The sequence below is a fragment of the Narcine bancroftii genome, chromosome 5, assembly GCF_036971445.1.
Source record: "Narcine bancroftii isolate sNarBan1 chromosome 5, sNarBan1.hap1, whole genome shotgun sequence".
Taxonomy (NCBI): Eukaryota; Metazoa; Chordata; class Chondrichthyes; order Torpediniformes; family Narcinidae; genus Narcine; species Narcine bancroftii.
The window spans coordinates 97,291,243-97,299,841 of NC_091473.1; the positions used below are offsets into that span (position 1 = coordinate 97,291,243).

At 41.8% G+C, this 8,599-nt stretch overlaps 1 long non-coding RNA gene across 1 annotated transcript; it reads left to right on the top strand.

Moving 5' to 3' along the window:
* Positions 1-2,043: 2,043 nt before the first annotated feature.
* On the top strand, positions 2,044-8,306 carry LOC138762754 (uncharacterized). The gene is made up of 3 exons (XR_011357119.1): positions 2,044-2,110; positions 4,229-4,378; positions 8,117-8,306. It is a non-coding gene; the product is annotated as an uncharacterized lncRNA (long non-coding RNA).
* The last annotated feature ends 293 nt before the right edge of the window (positions 8,307-8,599 follow it).

Sequence of the window (8,599 nt, forward strand, 5' to 3'; positions counted from 1 at the left end):
GTCGGGCACATCAAGTCAGTCAGTCAAAAGAACAGACCACAGGGGGCATGGCCATGCGAAGGACTTAGACAAATGTGTTTTGATTGAGATCTCCATGAAGGATATTAAAAAGATGGTTAAAATCATAAAATTAAGATTTTTTTCACTAAAAAGTGGACAAAATAAGTAGTAAGAAAATAAAGCAGCCAAGAACAAAAATTGAGGACATTTCTACTCAGTCAGGAACAAGAACGAAAGCCCAAAAGGGAGTGGCATAAGAGTGGCCTCAGGACTGACGGACCCCAGCAGAATGGAGGAGTCAGGACAAGAACTTCTGGAAAAAAATGGAAAACTTGAGCAATTGATTTGCAGGCATCAAAACTGTAATGAGAGACGACTGAAAGGATGGACTGAAATTAAAAAAATAGTTGAAGACTTTAATGGAAAGAATGAACCCAGCAGAAGTGGACTTGGTAAAAACACCAGATTAGCTAAAAATTTTGGAAAACAATGTGAAGAAATGGGAGTCAGACAGAGAAGATCGACCACATGGAGAATTTTAGCAGACAAAATAACATTTGAATTATCGAACTGAAAGAAGGAATCGAGAGAAGAGATCTGGTGAATTTCAAGTGCTGGGAGAAGAAAAAATTCAGAGAAAAATTACATATTGAAAGGGATCACTGGACCCTCGGACCTAGGAGAACTGGTGATCAGTGACCATGACCAGTCCTGGTAAGACTTTTGAGTTACAGGGAACGGGAAACAATTCTGGGAGCAGAATATGACTACTCTAAGCAAAATAAGTTATTTCAGAGACTGGTGGAAGCGCAATTCTCAGTGAATTTGCACAAGAGTGAGTTTGGACATGCCACTGTAATTTATCTAGGTTATGTAATAGTACAGGGACAGGTGGCAGTGGTTGGAGCGAAAATATTGGCTATCACTGCGTTCCCTATCCCTGGTAACAAGAAAACTCTTCGGAGATTTCTTGATATGATTGGCTATTATCGTAGATTTTGTAAAAACTTTGCTGAAATTGCACTCCCATTAACAAAACTACTTGGAAAGAAAGAAAAATTTATCTTGTCAGATGCATGCGAAGAAGTGTTTCTGAAGTTAAAGCTCATTTTATGCCATCAGCCTGTACTTATGTCCCCTAACTTTGAAAAGCCATTCTCTTTAGCTGTGGATGCCAGTGACAAAGCAGTTGGTGCTGTACTGTTACAGAAGAAGGATGGTGATGGAGTAGAACATCCTATTTCGTACTTCTTGAAAAAGTTTAACGACATCAACAAAATTATTCAACCATTGAGAAGGAGTTATTAACACATGTTTTACCATTGCAACATTTTGACGTGTATATTTGTACCGCTCAAAAATTATTAATAATATATACTGATCATAATCCATTAGTTTTTCTGTCTAAAATGAAAAATAAGAACAGACGGTTATTGAATTGGAGCTTACTATTACAAGTGTATGATTTAATTATTACACACATAAAGGGGACGGATAATGTAATAGCAGATTGTTTGTCAAGATGTTAATCTGGGTAGATATGAATCTAATCACATACTGTAAAAAATGCTTATTTTATTTTATTTATGTAATACTTCCATTGTTAAAAAATTGTCTTGTGGACCAAATTTTTTTTAGCAGGGGAGGTGTTACAAAGTTCTGTGTTATGTATTGGCCTATGTGTTGTGTGGTTGTGTGTTGGAAATTGACATTTTGCCTTAGAGAGCCAAGGTGAAGGTGGACTGCTGAGAGTGTGGGAAATGGACTGGGCACGTGCAGAAAATGATCTAAAAATTTCTGGACTTGGAAGACAAACCACCACTGGGTGTGCTGTGGAGTGGAAGAAGGCCCAAAGCATGAGTTATTGTCTGGAAGACAGTTTAGAACATTGGGCATTTTAAAAGGGATGAATATTCTGAAGACAGCCAGAAGGATTCAGACCAAGCCAGTTGTTCCTCTCTCTGCAAGCAACACAAGAAGACAACTTCAAATTTTGTGCTCTCTCGCTCTCTCTCTCTCTCTCTCTCTCTCTCAAAGATCTTTTTTCTTCAGTTTACCAAACAAATTGAATTTTGTTTATGATCTTTACTTCGATTGAGATTGAAGTTTTGTGAGTCTTGTGTATTTTGTGTCTAAGTTTTTCTGTGGGCTGGTTGGAAATATAACTTAAACTTTAATTACAAATGTTATATTTAGGCAAGGGAATTTATTAGTTTTTTTACGCTGTTATAGAAATTTGCATAGTAACCAGTGGGCATTGTTATAAAAGGGGGGATTTTGAATTAAAGTTTGAAGGTGAATTTTTGTTAATAATGTAATTGTTCATCTTTACCCCTGTGTGATATGTTTTCTTTGTGGTTGCTGGTTTGATCTTGTAACAGTATGGAAAAATGACGGCAAACGTCAAAACAAAAGAGTTGGGAGGGATGGCAAAGGCAGGGGATGATAGATAGAGAAAGGAGGGAAGGGACAGCAGCAATGAGGAGGAGGGAAGACTGGGTGGATAGAGGAACTGGAAAGACAGGAAAAGGGGGGGAGAGAAAAGGCGAGCAGGTTTAGTGGAAGCAAGTTTAATGTTAATACCATCTGGCTGGAGAGTGCCCAGACGGAAACAAGGTGTTGTTCCTCCAATCTGTGGGTCGTCAGGGTGGGATAGTACACAAGGCCATTGACAGACATGTGAGCACAGGAGTATGACCCAGAATTGAAATGGTCGGCCCCTGGGAGGTTGCTGAGATTGTGAATGGAGTGGAGGTGCTGAGTGAAGCAATCTCCCAGTCTGCGACTGGTTTCTCCAATGTAGAAAATGCCACAAAGCAGGCACTGGATGCAGTAAATAATCCTCTGGATGTACAAGTGAAGTGTTGCTTCACTTGAAAAGCTTGTTTGGGCCCCAGATCGTGGTGAGGAAGGAGGTATGGGTACAAATGTGGCACCTCCTGCAGGTACAGGGGAAGGTGCCGGGGGTGCAATGGGTGGGATGAGTGTACGAGGGAATCGTGGAGGGAGCCATCCTTATGGAAGGCCAAGAGGGGAAGAGAAGGAAAAATGTGTCTAGTAGTGGTATCCTATAGTAAGTGCCAGAAATTCTGGAGAATAATATGTTGGACGTGGAGGCTGGTAGGGTGGTAGATGGTGATGAGGAGTATTCTATGTTTGTTGCATCTGGGGGCAGAGGGGATCAGGACAGATGAATGGACGGTGGAGGTGATGTGAGTGAGGGCTGAGGTGATGGTGGTAGAGAAGCCATGTATGTGGAAGAAAGCAGATATTTTGGAAGATTTGGACTGGAAGATCTCATCTCGGGACAGATGTGGCAGAAAAAGAGAAATTGAGAGATGGGTTAGAATCCTTGCAGGGGTCAGGGTGTGAGGAGGTGTAGCTAGGTAGTTATGGGAGTTGGAGGGTTTGTAGTATATGTTGGTGGACAGCTTGTCTCCTGAGATGGAGACAGAGAGAATCAGGGAGGGTAGAGTGTTGTCGGAGATGGACCTCGTGAGTTTGCGAAAGGAAGTTGTCCTTTCGCTCCTTTCTGCACCCACCATCTCCTGCCTTTGCCCCTTCCCCCCAACCCCCCACACTCTTTTGTTCGGACTCTTGCCGGCATTTTCTCATACTTTGATGAAGAGCTCAAGCTGAAATGTCTGTTCTGTATCTTTACCTTTGCTACATAAAGGACATTGTTTGACTTGCTGAGCTTCTCCAGCATTTTGTGTATTTTTACTTCAACCATGGTGTCTACAGAATTTTGTGATTTACTTATCACTGTGGATATAAGTGTCACCGATTTGTAGTAATTTAGGCAAGTTACCACCCTCTTCTTGGGCACAGGGATGATTGTGGCCTGTTTGAAACAGATGGGCACTATGCCTTGTGAGAGTGAATTTTAAAAAAAATCTGTGAAGACATTGGCAAGTTGGTCAGCTCAGGTTTTCAGTACTCAGCCAGGTAATCCATCTGGACTGGATGCTTTCCTTGGATTCACTCACCTGAAGGCAGCCTGCACATCAGCCTCAAATACTAACTGTAGAAGATCTTCAGGGGACATGGGAGTACCCAATGGCCCTTCCTTTTCCTGGTGGTCAAATTGGGGTAGAAGGCATTAAGTTCATCTGGGAGTGAAACTTTTCTGTCTCCTGCTGCAGCGGATTTGGTTTTGCAGCAGGTTATGTCATTTAAGCCCTACCCGAGATGTTGGGTAACCCTTGTTGTTTCATTTCTCATCCAGAACATCCCACTTCGCCCAGGAGATGGTTTTTCGCTGATTGTACTTGATCCTTTCTGGATCCTCAAATGCGCCTATGTTCCAGCTCTCAGCAGATTTTGGATTTCACTGTTCACCCTTAGCTTCTGTTTAGGGATAATCCTGAACAATTTGGTGAGGACTCACTCATCCTCAGTTGTTTTGATAAAATCTGTAATGACCTTGGTGTAACCATTCAGAAATCTCAGCTAAGTTCTTAAATACTGACCAATCCACTGACTCGCATCCATCTTCTAATTGTCCTGATACCTAGACCTTTTCTTTTAAGGCTCTGTCTGTATGAAGGCAGAAGGTGATATGACTTGTTTAAAAGCAGTCTCAGGAAAGAATAATGAGACTTCCTTACCTTAGTGTTGCAGTGATTGAGTGACTGGGACCTCTGATACAGCAGGTTGTATGCTGGTGGGAGTTGGCCAGGGTTTTCTTGAGCCAGGTCTGGTAAAAGTCAGGGTGGGCCATCTCTTGTTTACTGACCCTATCATAAAGCTCTGCAAGTGTCTATTTATAATTGGCATATAAATTCTGCTGAGAATCACTGATGGGAACTCTTGGGTTAGATAGAAGGTTTTGCATTTAATCGTGAATTTCTCTAAGGCAGTGGAGCAGGAGGTCAACATGATCCCAATGTCTGTGCAGCCGCTGGTATTAACTAAGATGCATACACTGTCCCCTCTCTCTTTGCCAGAATTTGAGTTCTGATCCAGTCTGTGAATGGTGAAACCATCTATTCTCCGTTAGCCAGGTCTTGGTGTAGCAAACAATTGAGATTTATTTCTCCTGTCTCTGATAAAACAGCCTTGTCTTGCGGTTGTCATTGTTATTTTCTAATGATTGAACATCTGTCAGTTCTATCGAAGGTACGGGCAGCTGGGGCGAGGATCTGCAGTTGGGGCATCAGGCATCAGGCGTCCAAGTAGGCAGGTGTGCAGCCAGGATGAGGATCTGAATTTGGGCATTGGGAGCTTGGATGGGTGGACGGTCGGGGCATCAGGAGCTCAGATGGGCAGGCGTTGGGCATCAGGAGCTCAGATCGGCGGGCATCCAGGGCAAGGGTCCACAGTTTGGATGTCTGTAGCTCAGATGGATGGGTGGTTGGGGCCTAAAATAGGGGGTGAATTTTTACATGTGTGAGATTTCAGTTCATGTTCTTTCTCAGCAAGATTCCTAAAGTTAGTTCTACCTCTTTATGCAATGTTATAATCTCTGTTTTCTCCGAGGTTAACCATTTTTTAAAATTGTGTTTCCCACTGGAGGTCGGGCAAATAATAGCAGAATATTTTAACCATATAACCATATAACCTTTTACGGTGCGGAAACAGGCCACGTTAGCCCTTCGAGTCCCCACAGGTTCACTTGAACAACTCCACTAACTCAACTATCCTGATCTTCTCCCATAACCCTCTAACCCCCTCACCTCCATGTACACATCCAAACTTCTCTTAAATAACAGAAGGGACCCTGCCGCAACTATCTCTTTTGGAAGATCATTCCATTCTGCCACCACTCGCTGAGTGAAAAATCATCCCCTAATATTTCTCGTAAAGTTTTTCCTCCTTACCCTGAACTCGTGCCCTCTTGTTCCAACCTCCCCTGCCCTCAGGGGAAAGAGTCTGTTTATGTCTAGTCTGTCTATTCCTTTCATAATTTTAAATACCTCTATCAAGTCCCCTCCCAGTCGTCTATGTTCCAATGAATAAAGTCCCAGTCTCCTTAATCTCTCCCTGTAATCTAGATGCTGTAAGTCAGGCAACATCCTTGTAAATCTTCTCTGCACCCTCTCCACCTTATCTATATCCTTTCTAAACTTTGGAGACCAGAACTGAGCACAGTACTCCAAACCTGGCCTCACCAATGCCTTAAACAGCCACAGCATCTCTTCCCAGCTCCTATACTCGATACTATGATTTATGAAGGCCAGCATACCATATGCCTTCTTAACCACCTTGTCTACATGGGCATCCACCTTCAGTTAACTCTGTACCAAAACCCCCAGGTCCCGCTGCTCCTCTGCATTCCTCAATGCCCTCCCCTTAATTGCATATGTCCTATTCTGGTTATTTTTACCGAAATGCAGCACCTCACAATTTTATGCATTGAACTCCATCTGCCATCTTTCAGCCCACTCTTCCAAACAAACCAAATCCTTCTGTAATCCAAGAAAACCTACCTTACTATCCACCACTCCCCCTATTTCCATATATTTGTTTATCCAGTTAACCACACCCTCCTCTAAATCATTAATATTAATGATAAACAAGAAGGGACCCAGCATTGATCCCTGGGGCACCCTGCTTGTCTCAGGCTTCCAACCTGATAGACAATTGTCCACCATGACTCTCTGCTGTCTATCTTCCAGCCATCTCTGAACCCATGTCACAAACTCTCTACTAATTCCTACCGACAGAACCTTCCTTATTAACCTTTCATGTGGAACCTTATCAAAAGCCTTACTAAAATCCAAATAGATCACATCAACCGTTCTACCTTCATCCACCTTTTTTGTCACTTCCTCAAAAAATTCTACAAGATTCATCAAACATGACTTTCCTTTTACAAACCCATGCTGGATGCTGCTAATCAATCCCTGCCTATCCAGATATGTGTATCTACTATCTCGAAGAATACCCTTCATAACCTTGCCCACCACCAAATTCAAATTTATAGGCCAATAATCAAAAATTTATAGGCCTACACCTAATGCATTTTTTGAACAATTCACAATTCACAACCCTCCAATCCCTCGGGAATACGAACGAGAAAAAAAATTGTTCAATATTTCTCCCATCTCATACGGTTCCTTACATAGTTCACCGGTCCCATCATCCAGTGGACCTATTCTATCCTTAATCCTCCTTTTACTGTTCACATATCTGTAAAAACCCTTAGGATTCACCTTCGCCTTATTAGCTATGGACACCTTATACCTTCTTTTTGCCTTTCGAATTTCCCTCTTAAGGTTCTTCCTGCAATCTAAGTAATGACCATACATCTCCTCAATCCCATTTTTAAAATTTAGTATAGGCCTCCCGCTTGTCCTGAACCAACTTCCTAATTTTACCTTGAACCTTTGGTCTTCCCTTTCGACCTGACTGGAACATAAAGATCCTGTACTCTCAAAATCTCACCCCTAAATGCCCTCCAAATTTCCTCTAAATCCTTTCCGGCAGAAAGATCAACCCACATAACTCTCTGCAAATCCCTCTTAATGCTCCACTCGAAGACCTTCAACCTCAGACCCGACCTATCCCTTTCCACCATTAAGCTTAAGCTAATAGACCCATGATCACTGGATACGAAGTTCTCTCTAACACTCACCTCCGTCACCTGACCCATTTCATTCCCAAACAACATTACCCATCATTTTAACATTTTAACATTTTTGTTCTGAATTAACATTCTGTAATTTTGACAAAAGAACTTTCAATGTTAAATTAAAATTGTGCTGCCTGTTAGTTTATACACTGTTCCTCCTCTTGTGGATGTCTTAACATATTGCTGCAAAAAGCAATCCTGAACACAATGCATAACTACTAAGCCATCCTGCCCTCTTTCTGACTCCATTTCCCAATCTATGTTTGGAAAATTGAAATCCCCAACCAACACCACCCTATTTCTACTGCACATCTCAGCTATCTCGTTACACATTTGCTCTTCAGCTGCTTTTATACATGGGTTACAAATATAACTGAACAGCTCCTTGTCAGGCATCCATCATTTATTCTTGACCATGTAGGTCAATTAGGATTGCCAGAAATATGGAGAATATTTTAATGTAATATTCCATAGTAAACATTTTCAAAAATACTGAAAGTTCTCAGACCTGAAACACTGACTCTGCTTCTCCTCCCACAGATGCAGTCTGACAAGCTGAGTATTGTCCAGCAGTTTCTGATTTTGTTAGGAAGAGTTTGTCTTTGACCTGTGGACTTTCAGCAGGCTGAGGATGAAAATGCCTGTTACAAAATGAGGAGATCTGTGAAATTACAAACAACTTGCATTTCTGGACAATAAAGCATCTGGAAAATTGTCCTGGCATTGCTCATCCCCAACTTTTGATTATATACCATTTGATATTGGATTAAACCAGGCATGCAAAAACAAAGCATTAAGTATGATAGGTTATTGGTCTTTATGTTGGAATGCATAGGTCAGGTACTAACTCAATAGCAATTATTACTTCCAGCAAAGGGTTTCTCATGATTGTCAATAGCATTAAATGTGTCAGGTTATCCATACTAAATCGGCCAGTTCATTGGCTCCATTTCTTTCGGTTGTCTGTCAATTTTGTTTGCTAATTCCTGCCATTGATGTAAATCTTCCTGTGCGGATGCCAGA